We start from the raw sequence: 13,574 nt of genomic DNA, 5'->3' as shown, positions 1-13,574 counted from the left end.
CCTGTGAGTTTGTGTGTGTGCCTTTCTCTCTCGGAATGATAATTTACCCCTTTCGTATCATAGACTATCACAAAAAACTATCACTTTAGTGTGAATAAGTAAAAAAGAACTACAAACACCTTGAATTAAATACTGGCCTTCTGGACTTACAAAATTTTGAGCAGGAAAATATAACTTTTATTTATTTTATCCTATGACATTAAAATTAATCTAGATTTAAATTACATCATGGGTGTGGCTTGTGGTGATAGTGGCACTAGTTGCTGCAGTAAATGTGGCATATTCGAGCGATTCTAAAATATTCTCCTGTTTAAATGCATATTGCCTGCCGTGCACAGTTAAGCTGATGCCACCGGCGTGGCGGTGCCACCGGCTTGGGCCCGTCATCGCTGCTCGCAGCTTTAATTATTAGGGCCCAAGCCCTGAAAGGGCGCAGAGCCCTATTGTTCTTCCTCAGATTATTAGGGCCCAAGCCCAAAGGGCGCAGAGCCCTATTGTTCTTCCTCAGATTATTCTTTGTTTTTTTTTTTTTTTGACTTCTCGGGTACTTTTGGGTCACTTAACATGCTCGAAAACTCTTGAAACTTCGCACAGGCGTCGGAATGCGCGGCCATCAGAGCCGGGCTGAAGCTGGTACCCGGGCGTGGCAGGGGGGCTTGACAGCGCCCCCTTAAGTGGGGTCTGAAAACTTGGTCCATATATCAAACACACTTGCACGTACATGTATGAAACTCGGTACACATATAGACCTCATCGGGCCAAACAACTTTCGTGCTCATAGTTATGCGTCAGCCCAACAGGAAGTGAGCTATAATCGGTTGTTCGGAAAACCCATGCTCTGGAATTTAATATACTCCTCCGAGGCCATTGTTTCGATCATCGCCAAACTCGGTCAGCATGAAGAGAACATATCCAGGATGCTAAATTGCGAGCGGATTTTTGATATCTCAAATGGTTTGGCCGTGGCGAAGCAACGAATTTATGGCGAGAAAAGGGAAACAGGAAGTGTGTTATAACGTCAGCAAACATTGACTGATTTGGATGAAACTTCAGCTGTGTGTTCGTTGTAAGAGGCCGATCACATGGATATGACTTTTGTGAGTCAAAGTTATAGTGCCACCAGCTGGCAGCAGGAAGTGTGTCACTTTCAAAAATGCTTTGAATCACCATCTTATTTTCACCCCATTTACTTCAAACTTCATCAGTATAATGTGAAAACATGACAGATAGAGACGTATGAAATGGATTCCTGAAATTTCAAATACTGTTGCCATGGCAACGTGTCAAAGTTTAATAATCTTTTGGCTGTTTTGAGGCTCTTAGCATGCTTGAAATTTCTTGAAACTGCTTGAAACTCAACACACACATCAGAGATGTCAGTCAGTACACATTGGCAAAGCATCAGAAATGGGCGGGGATGAGGGCCTCTCTAGCGCCACCTTTTGACAAAAGTGGGGGGGTTAGTTTTATCTTCAGTCACCAAACTCGGTACATATATTGTTCTCTTCGAGCCGGACAACTTTCTAATTTACAGTCATTAGCTCCGACCAACAGGAAGTCAGATATTTTGGTTTTAAGGTGAATTTTTGGTTAAATCGGGGTCTGAGTTTTTACGTTCTCCTCGTAGGCGATTTATTCAATCTCCACCAAACTCGGTCAACATGAAACAAAGATACGGAAGATGCTAAAATGTGAACGGATTTTGGATATCTCAAACGGTGTTGCCATGGCGAGGGATTAAATAAGGACAAAAAAGGGGAACAGAAATTGTCTCATATCTTGTAAAATCATATTTTAATTTCAATTAAATTAAGATTGTATGTTTGGCAATTGAACTTAGATTAATTTTAAATGACTATACTATTTTTCAGATGAATATATATATATATATATATTTTATAAATATTTATTTGTATAATGTATTGTGCCTATGTGTGCCCTCCCCTCAATGAACACAAGATGGCAGCATTGTGTTAGTTTTGAAACAGGATAAAAAAAAAACATTCCATCTCTTCAGGGATTTGTGTGTGTGTGTGTGTGTGTGTGTGTGTGTGTGTGTGTGTGTGTGTGTGTGTGTGTGTGTGTGTGTGTGTGTGTGTGTGTGTGTGTGTGTGTGTGTGTGTGTGTGTGTGTGGACTGGTAATCCCTGATGTTGGGTGCTGCCCCTTTAAGGACGTTGTTCCGGTGAGCGCAAGTGATGTGATCGTGCAGGAAGAAGTGCAGGGAAAAACAAACTGAACTTAGAGAACTGAGTGAGAAAGCCATGTTGATCTCAAATGAAGATTTGAACATTTAATAATTCCAGCTAAAACTATTATCTTACATTATATTCCCAGCGTGGTGAGTAGTGTTATGTTGTTTAAGTGTTGTGATGGTTTGTGTATCACTATGAAGATCGCTATTTGCGATTAGCGCCTAAACGCCTTATGTTATATATTTGTTTTGTTTTAGACATTTACAGTTTGTATTGCCTGTAAAATATGTTGCATTTAGTTAAACAAAGTTTAATGCTTAGTACACAAAGCTGATGTTACAATGTTTTAGAAACGTATTTGGTGATGTGAACATTACTAGATAATAATTGTGAATTGTTTTGTGTTTACAGTTTGACCACACACGCACACACATAAATGTGCACAAATACTCAACTAAAGTACCACCAAACTCGGTCAACATGAAACGGAATGACTATACTATACTTTTTTAAGACCTTCTCAAAATATTTAAAGACCTCATCGGCGATGAGAACTACTGTTGAGCAATAAAATAAAAATATATAATCATAAGCTATAACAAATATATATATTAAATTAGGTGAGTGGATAGTTAAAAAAATTTGCAATTACAAAAAGTAATTCTTGAAAAAACATCTCTGGACTAATTTTATAAAATCTAAAAATGTTAATGAAAAGGTACAAATTACTTTGTGTTCTTATTAAATACATTTAAAAAAAAACAATTTATATTTAATTTATATATGAATGTAAATAATTAAATGGGCCTACACAAATAATATAACATTTCAAGATTTATAGTTTATTGTAAACGTAATGTGCAGCTCTGTAAAGGGGCAACAAATATATGATAGATACGTGAGAACAAGATTTTTTTTAATCATCTTTAAGTGCACAAAACTATGAAAATATATGAAAGCGTGGCACAATGCGCTTATGCGCATCCCGGGTGCAGAATGATGCGCTTAAAGCAACATGGAGTCAGAGGGCGCAGTGCAGCGCGAGTGCACATTAAAAAGTTCAGGGCATAAAGAGACGATGAGCGTTGAGCGCACAAATCCTAGTCTACTATGTATATCGGTCGGTTTCTTCACAGTTTTAAATTCCGGTTATTGTGCGTGTGATGCCTTGTGTTGTCACCCGGGTAGGGAGCACAACATCGTTCAGAAACCGCTAGATAAACTCCAGGAAGATAAATTATTTTATCTGCATATCAAGTATTATAACGGGAATATATCATCTTGGAGTGAGCTTTACCGAGCAGCTGACTGACTGTAACCAAACACGACGCGCAGTTTGAATGCTGAACGGAGAATGATGGACAGCTACAGCGGAGAAAATACATTCAGCTATGGAATGGCTTTAGATGACTTTGTACTAGCAAATCATAAAATACTAATAATGATTGCTGAAAGATCATGTGACAATATATATTTCTGATGATTATTTAATTACCACGACATGCCTAATCTGAGCAAGTGACTGCCTGTCTTGAGTTTTGTCGACAGACGGAGGTGGCACAAAATGTGACGGAGGCGGCCGCTATGCAGGAAAAACCATAGAAAAACCCTGCGGTCATTGTTTAAACTCATCCTACTCCAACCAGGAGTCCGCAAATTTACATTTCCCCATTTCGGAGTCTGTTTCGCAACGTGTGGAGGGCGACACATCACCTAACTGCGCATTTTGCAAAATACGTGACATCACCCATAGACGGTGTGCGCGCCCGAGCTGATCTCACTGACATATCACTATTCAGACAGGACTAGTTTTCTAAATTATATTTGAGTTACAATTCTCATCACCCAACATCTGTGATTTCAAATATATTCAAAATAATGTTTTCAGAGATTGAAGTAAAAAAAACTTTCTCCCACCATTTAGATTTTATTTCTTTTTGTTGTTAAAATCTTGTGAATCTTGTTCAATGTGCAGATTGCCTCTCTCTCAGTCCTTCCCCTCCCCCCTCACTCTCAGGCTCACCCTGGGTGTGTGTGTGTGTGGGGTCTCTCTCTCACCCTGTGAGTGAGTTTGTGTGTGTGCCTTTCTCTCTTGATGATGATAATTTACCCCTTTCATATCATAGACTATCACAAATAACTATCACTTGTGAATAAGTAAAAAAAGAACTATACAAATACCTTGAATTAAATACTGGCCTTCTGGACTTATAACATTTTGAGCAGGAAAAGATAACTTTTCACATATTTGAAAGAGATCTATTTCATCCCATGACATTAAAAATCATCTACATTTAAATGACATCATGGGTGTGGCTTGTGGTGATATTGGCACCAGCTGCTGCGGTAAATGTAACATATTCGTGCGATTTAAAAAAATTATCCTGTTTAAATGCATATTAAATGCCTGCCGTGCACAGTTAAGCTGATGCCACCGGGGTGGCGGTGCCACCGGCTTGAGCCCGTCATCGCTGCTCGCAGCTTTAATTCTTTGTTTTTTTTTTTTTTTCGACTTCTCGGGTACTTTTGGGGCACTTAACATGCTCGAAAACTCTTGAAACTTCGCACGGGCGTCGGAATGCGCGGCCATCAGAGCCGGGCTGAAGCTGGTACCCGGGCGTGACAGGGGGGCTCGACAGCGCCCCCTAAAGTGGGGTCTGAAAACTTGGTCCATATATCAAACACACTTGCACGTACATGTATGAATCTCTGTACACATATAGATCTCATCAGGCCGAACAACTTTCGTGCTCTAAGTTATGCGTCAGCCCTACAGGAAGTGAGCTATTATGGGTTGTTCGGAAAACGCATGCTCTGGAATTTAATATACTCCTCCGAGGCCATTGTTTCGATCATTGCCAAACTCGGTCAGCATGAAGAGAACATATCCAGGATGCTAAATTGCGAGCGGATTTTTGATATCTCAAATGGTTTGGCCGTGGCGAAGCAACGAATTTATGGCGAGAAAAGGGAAACAGGAAGTGTGTTATAACTTGTGCAAACATTGACTGGTTTGGATGAAACTTCAGCTGTGTGTTTGTTGTAAGAAGCCGATCACATGGATATGACTTTTGTGAGTCAAAGTTATAGCGCCACCAACTGGCAGCAGGAAGTGTGTCACTTTCAAAAATGCTTTGAATCACCATCTTATTTTGACCCGATTTATTTCAAACTTCATCAGTATAATGTGAAAACATGACAGATAGAGACGTATGAAATGGATTCCTGAAATTTCAAATACTGTTGCCATGGCAACGTGTCAAAGTTTAATAATCTTTTGGCTGTTCTGAGGCTCTTAGCATGCTTGAAATTGCTTGAAACTGCTTGAAACTCAACACACACATCAGAGATGTCAGTCAGTACACATGGACAAAGCCTCAGAAACGGGCGGGGATGAGGGGCTCTCTAGCGCCACCTTTTGACAAAAGTGGGGGGGTTAGTTTTATCTTCAGTCACCAAACTCGGTACATATATTGTTCTCTTCGAGCCGGACAACTTTCTAATTTACAGTCATTAGCTCCGACCAACAGGAAGTCAGATATTTTGGTTTGAAAGTGAATATTTATGTAATTCAGGGTCTGAGTTTTTACGTTCTCCTCGTAGGCGATTTATTCAATCTCCACCAAACTCGGTCAACATGAAACAAAGATACGGAAGATGCTAAAATGCGAACGAATATTGGATATTTCAAATAATGTTGCCATGGTAACATGTCAAAGTTTAATAATGTTTTTGGCTGTGTGTGTGCCCTCCCCTCTATCACCAAAAGGGGGCAGTGTTGTATTATTTTTGAAACTCCCTTTCTCTCTTCAACCCTTTCAACCCTTGCTTGTTACCTGTGCATTCCTGACACCAGTGTGCCAGCAGAGCGAGTTTTAGTACTGCTGGCAACATAGTGAACGCACAGAGAAGTGTTCTGAGGTCAGATCATGGTGATATTTTTGAAAAAGAAATCTGTAGAGTCATTGAAGAGTAGTTGGTTACATTTTATCTTTTGTTAAATATTGTTTGTTTATTAAACTGAGAGTAGTAGCAGGTTCAGCCAGTTTATTCAATCTGAAGAAATGTTGGTTGCACTTTATTTTTGATATTAATATTGTATTTGTATTATTTTAATGTTAAAAAACAACAGCAAAAGTAGCAGGTAAACTTACTATTAATTAAACCTGAAGAGAAGTTAGTTGCACTTTATTTTTTATATTAATATTGTAATATTTTTATGTTGGAAAACAAAAGCAGAAGTAGCAGGTTAACCTACTGTTGAAATGTTGGTTGCACTTACTGTGCTTTTATTGAAAATGTATTGAATATTGAAAATGAGAGCAGAAAAGGTTATCTTCCTGTTAATTCAACCTAAACTGTTGGTTGCACTTTATTCAAATAAAATTTTAATGCATTTGCCATTAATTGTTGTTTACTTGTTTGTTTATATCCATAATTAATTGATATACCGGATTCCCTTACAAGAAACAACAGGAATCTAGGAAACTTCACCTGCACTGACCAGTATCCAGATATTTATTTCAGTCACACAATTTTTGGCTAAAAAGTTACTGAATCGATTTCAAGTCACTGAATCGTTTCGGATCGTATCGTTCTAAATTAACCAATATCGTCCTTGAATCGTATCGACAACCTCAAATCGTGATACGAATCGTATCGTTGTTAAAACGAATCGTTACACCCCTAATAAAAACCATTAAGTCTATGGAATGCCCTCTGCCTGTCTTTCCCCTTCCCCCTCACTCTCACCCTGTGAGTTTGTGTGTGTGCCTTTCTCTCAGTCCTTCCCCTCCCCCTCTCCCTCACTCTCACTCTATCACTGTGTGTGTGTGTGTGTGTGTGTGTGTGTGTGTGTGTGTGTGTGTGTGTGTGTGTGTGTGTGTGTGTGTGTGTGTGTGTGTGTGTGTGTGTGTGTGTGTGTGTGTGTGTGTGTGTGTGACTTTCTCTCTTGATGATGATAATTTAACCCTTTCATATAGGCTATCACAAATAACTTTCACTTGAAATAAAAACGTCATGTGATGTGTTTGCCAAGATCACGGATGATGCATATGTCTTTAAATTAATTATTTACTGATATAATATAAATGTATTAAAACATAAATTTCACATGATTTTATAAAAGTGGCTATTTATAATAAACTTCCATAAAATGTAGACACGCATCTTACTCTTACCTAACACTGATATTAAAATCATCTTTGCTGTTTCTGTGATTTGGTTCCATTTATTAATTTTGTCATTTATTTTTTATATTGGACCACACATATTGATTTCAAATATATTCAAAATAATTTTTTCAGAGAGTGAAATAAAAAAAACTTTCTCCCACCATTTAGATTTTATTTCTTTTTGTTGTTAAAATCTTGTGAATCTTGTTCAATGTGCAGATTGCCTCTCTCTCAGTCCTTCCCCTCCCCCCTCACTCTCAGGCTCACCCTGTGTGTGTGTTTGAGTGTGTGTGCGCGCACGTGTGTGTGTGTGGGGGGGGGGGGGGTGTCTCTCTCACCCTGTGAGTTTGGGTGTGTGCCTTTCTCTCTGGGAATGATAATTTAACCCTTTCGTATCATAGACTATCACAAAAAACTATCACTTTAGTGTGAATTAGTAAAAAAGAACTACAAACACCTTGAATTAAATACTGGCCTTCTGGACTTACACAATTTTGAGCAGGAAAAGATAACTTTTATCTATTTTATCCTATGACATTAAAATTAATCTAGATTTAAATTACATCATGGGTGTGGCTTGTGGTGATAGTGGCACCAGTTGCTGCGGTAAATGTGGCATATTCGAGCGATTCTAAAATATTCTCCTGTTTAAATGCATATTGCCTGCCGTGCACAGTTAAGCTGATGCCACCGGCGTGGCGGTGCCACCGGCTTGGGCCCGTCATCGCTGCTCGCAGCTTTAATTATTATTATTCTCCCAAATGAATCGCTTTTTTGGGGGCCTAAACACGCTCGAAAACTCACAAAACTTTCAAAACTCGTCCAAATTGGCGAAAATTTACGTCTGTTATGGTATTCAGAATTAGGCGTGGCAAAATGGCTCGACAGCGCCACCTAACGTAGTGCCCCTCCCGCTACGTTTCACGTACAGCTATGAAATTCGGTATACACATGTAACAGCCCAATGCCTACAAAAAAGTCTCTACGTGCAAAATCTGAAAACCAACAGGAAGTCAGATATTTTTTATTTTTTTGTTGCAAAATGTGCCATTTCCAGACGTTGTACTTTAACGAACTCCTCCTAGAGATTTAATCAGATCAACATCATATTTGGTCAGTCTAATTTAAAGGCCTTTGCAACGTTAAATTGCGAAGATCTTGAGTTTTCCCTGAAGGGCGTGTCCGTGGCGGCCTGACAAAGTCTGATGTTTCGCCATGACACAGGAAGCTGTTGTAAGTCAGGCATACAATGTCCAACCTGCCACAAACTTCATATGTTTGATAAGAGTCCTGGCCTGAAGACATCTACATGAGTTTCAGAATTAGGCGTGGCAAAATGGCTCCATAGCGCCACCTACAACATTTCAACTAAGTGCCCCTCCCGCTACGTTTCACGTACAGGTATGACATTTGGTAGACATATGTAACAGCACAATACCTACAAAAAAGTCTCTTGGTACGAAATCTGAAAACCAACAGGAAGTGAGATATTTTGATTTTTCTTTACTAAATTGTTGTAAATTTTCCCATTTCCAGATGTACTTTAATGAACTCCGCATAGAGATTTTATCAGATCAACATCATATTTGGTCAGTCTAATCTAAAGCCCTTTGCAACGTTAAATTGCGACGATCTTCAGTTTTCACTGAAGGGCGTGTCCGTGGCGGCCTCAGAAATTTCGTTGTTTCGCCATGAAACAGGACATTGTTGTAACTCGAACATACAATCTCTGATCTGCCCCAAACTTCACATGTTTTATTAGAGTCCTTGCCTGAAGACATCAACATGCCAATATTCAGTGACAGTCATAGCACCACCTGTGGGCAACAGGAAATGGCATGTTTAACACTGTGATTAACTCCTCATTGAGATGTAACCAAATCAACATCCTATTTGGTCAGTCTAATCTAAAGGCCTTTGTGATGTTATATTGTGAAGATCTTGAATTTTCCCTGAAGGGCATGTCCGTGGTGGCCTGACAAATTATGATGTTTCGCCATGACACAGAAAGTAAGTAAGTCAGGCATACAATGTCTGATCTGCCCCAAACTTCACATGTTTGATAAGAGTCCTGACCTAAACCCATCTACATGCCAATATTCAGTTAGTCATAGGGCCACCTGCTGGCAACAGGAAATGAGATGCTTTATACTATAATTCACTCCCAGAAAAACGTTTAAATATGCCATGAAATCCCAAACATGCTAGAAACATGATAAGTCTTGCAACACGTGGATACTTGTTACTGAATGTGATTTACGCCATTAAACAGGAAGTTGTTGTAACTCAGGTATACAATGTCCGATCTGCCTCAAACTTCACATGTTTGATAATAGTCCTGACCTGAAGACTATACATGGCAATATTCAGTTATAGTCGAAGCGCCACCTGCTGGCAGATGGAAGTGTGGCACATTGAAGTGAGTTTGCCATATTTCTCCTATATTTACCCGCTTAAATGCATGTCGCCCACTATTCACTGTTTTCCTGAGGCCACCGGGTGGCGGTGCATGTGCGAGGGCCCTTTCATCGCTGCTAGCAGCTTTAATTAGGGCCCAAGCCCTGAAAGGGCGCAGAGCCCTATTGTTCTTCCTCAGATTATTAGGGCCCAAGCCCTGAAAGGGCGCAGAGCCCTATTGTTCTTCCTCAGATTATTAGGGCCCAAGCCCTGAAAGGGCGCAGAGCCCTATTGTTCTTCCTCAGATTATTCTTTGTTTTTTTTTTTTTGTTTTTTTTTTTTTTTTTCGACTTCTCGGGTACTTTTGGGGCACTTAACATGCTCGAAAACTCTTGAAACTTCGCACAGGCGTCGGAATGCGCGGCCATCAGAGCCGGGCTGAAGCTGGTACCCGGGCGTGGCAGGGGGGCTCGACAGCGCCCCCTAAAGTGGGGTCTGAAAACTTGGTCCATATATCAAACACACTTGCACGTACATGTATGAAACTTGGTACACATTTAGATCTCATCGGGCCGAACAACTTTCGTGCTCATAGTTATGTGTCAGCCCAACAGGAAGTGAGCTATTATGGGTTGTTCGGAAAACGCATGCTCTGGAATTTAATATACTCCTCCGAGGCCATTGTTTCGATCATTGCCAAACTCGGTCAGCATTACGTGAACATATTCAGGATGCTAAATTGCGAGCGGATTTTTGATATCTCGAAAAGTCTGGCCGTGGCGATGCAACGAATTTATGGCGAGAAAAGGGAAACAGGAAGTGTGTTATAACTTGTGCAAACATTGACTGGTTTGGATGAAACTTCAGCTGTGTGTTTGTTGTAAGAAGCCGATCACATGGATATGACTTTTGTGAGTCAAAGTTATAGCGCCACCAACTGGCAGCAGGAAGTGTGTCACTTTCAAAAATGCTTTGAATCACCATCTTATTTTCACCAGATTTATTTCAAACTTCATCAGTATAATGTGAAAACATGACAGATAGAGACGTATGAAATGGATTCCTGAAATTTCAAATACTGTTGCCATGGCAACGTGTCAAAGTTTAATAATCTTTTGGCTGTTCTGAGGCTCTTAGCATGCTTGAAATTGCTTGAAACTGCTTGAAACTCAACACACACATCAGAGATGTCAGTCAGTACACATGGGCAAAGCCTCAGAAACGGGCGGGGATGAGGGGCTCTCTAGCGCCACCTTTTGACAAAAGTGAAGGGCTTCGTTTCATCTACAATCACCAAACTCAGTATATATATTGACCTCATCGAGCCGGACAACTTTCTAATTTACAGTCATTAGCTCCGACCAACAGGAAGTCAGATATTTTGGTTTGAAGGTAAATTTTTGGTTAAATCGGGGTCTGAGTTTTTACGTTCTCCTCGTAGGCGTTTTATTCAATCTCCACCAAACTCGGTCAACATGAAACAAAGATACTGAAGATGCTAAAATGTGAACGGATATTGGATATCTCAAACGGTGTTTCCATGGCAAGGGATTAAATAAGGACAAAAAAGGGGAACAGAAATTCTCTGTGTCTGCTGCTCTCCCCTCAATGAACACAAGATGGCAGCATTGTATTAGTTTTGAAGCAGGATAAAAAAAAACTTGTTTCTCTCTCTCTCTCTCTCTCTCTCTCTTGTTTGTGATTTATGAGGACACAAATTTGTATAATGACATGGGTATTACACTGGTATTACAACGTGTATGTGTGTGTGTTTAAAAACATACTAAAACAATGTTTTATTAAAATGTAACCAAATAGCTTTAAAATAATCATACTATTTTTCAGATCAATATATTTATTTTATTTAATATATTTCTTCTGAATATTTATTCTCTGTCTGCCCTCCCCTCACTAAAAGGTAGCAGTGTTGTTCTGAGGCTCTTAGCATGCTTGAAATTGCTTGAAACTGCTTGAAACTCAACACACACATCAGAGATGTCAGTCAGTACACATGGACAAAGCCTCAGAAACGGGCGGGGATGAGGGGCTCTCTAGCGCCACCTTTTGACAAAAGTGAAGGGCTTCGTTTCATCTACAATCACCAAACTCAGTATATATATTGACCTCATCGAGCCGGACAACTTTCTAATTTACAGTCATTAGCTCCGACCAACAGGAAGTCAGATATTTTGGTTTGAAGGTGAATATTTATGTAATTCAGGGTCTGAGTTTTTACGTTCTCCTCGTAGGCGATTTATTCAATCTCCACCAAACTCGGTCAACATGAAACAAAGATACGGAAGATGCTTAAATGCGAACGAATATTGGATATCTCAAACGGTGTTGCCATGGCGAGGGATTAAATAAGGACAAAAAAAGGGGAACAGTAATTGTCTCATATCTTGTAAAATAATATTTTGATTTAAATTAAATTAAGATTGTATGTTTGGTAATTGAACTTAGATTAATTTAAAATGACTGTACTATTTTTCAGATGAATATATATATATTTTATAAATATTTCTTTGTATAATGTATTGTGCCCGTGTGTGCTGCCCTTCCCTCAATGAACACAAGATGGCAGCATTGTGTTAGTTTTGAAGCAGGATAAAAAAAAAACTTGTTTCTCTCTCTCTCTCTCTCTCTCTCTCTCTGTGTGTGTGTGTGTGTGTGTGTGTGTGTGTGTGTGTGTGTGTGTGTGTGTGTGTGTGTGTGTGTGTGTGTGTGTGTGTGTGTGTGTGTGTGTGTGTGTGTGTGTGTGTGTGTGTGTTTGTGTGTGTGTGTGTGTGTGTGTGTGTGTGTGTGTGTGTGTGTGTGTGTGTGTGTGTGTGTGTGTGTGTGTGTGTGTGTGTGTGTGTGTGTGTGTGTGTGTGTGTGTGTGTGTGTGTGTGGGCATGTTTTTGTGAAATATCAGGACACAAATGGACACCCAACACCCAACACCCAACCTTTTTTCAGTCATTTTATCATACGTTACGCTAGGGGTGTAACGGTACAGATTGCTCACGGTTCGGTTTGTATCACGGTTTAAGGTTCACCGTTTCGGTACGGTTCAGTATTTGTTATGTTCAGGGAAAAAAGGACTACTGTCAAATAAAAAAAAAGAAAATAATAAGAACAAATCATTTAAATACAAGCAGCAGCACAAATAAATACTATTGAGCAAAGATAATAATAAAATAAACTATGCTTTTCAGGTTTTTCAGGTACGTCTAACATTAGTTTTCAGGTACAGAAATTGATCAAATGTAAAATAACATTGCATATATGACTGTATAAATTAAAGATTAATCCTATTAAACTTACAAAAGTTATTCAATCAAGAGCAGTGAGTGATGCCCTTGTCTTTTGTTTGACATTAAACAGACAGCAGTAAAGGCTACTGCCCCTTTAAGACCTCGGATATGCGTCGTCTTTTCTGGACTGTATAAAGCTTACTTAAGCCATATACAGACTATGTCTGCTAGAATACTCATCAATATGTTGACATACTTTTTGCGTGAGTTTGTCCGTTCAAGAGCAAGACTTGAAAGAGAACTCAATATTTGCGCGCTGAGAGACGTGTGCGCGCTCTCGGATGAGTGCACGGAAAATTTTCTCACAGTGCGCGCGACTTCTCATTCGCGTCTTCTGGCACTAAACCAGATAGTTGCGTGTTCTGAGTTAACACAATCAGAACTTAAAAATACGGGATATTTTACGGGAAAATACTAAAACGGGAAGACAGCGGGAAAAGAGCTAAAATACGTGAGAAACCCGGAAAAAACGGGAGGGTTGACAGCTATGGTGTGTGTGTGTGTGCGATATGT

Source organism: Gobio gobio (genome assembly GCF_949357685.1).
Source record: "Gobio gobio genome assembly, chromosome: 16".
NCBI lineage: Eukaryota > Metazoa > Chordata > Actinopteri > Cypriniformes > Gobionidae > Gobio > Gobio gobio.
The sequence above is the reverse complement of the archived record's forward strand: the minus strand, read 5'-3'. Positions refer to the sequence as shown.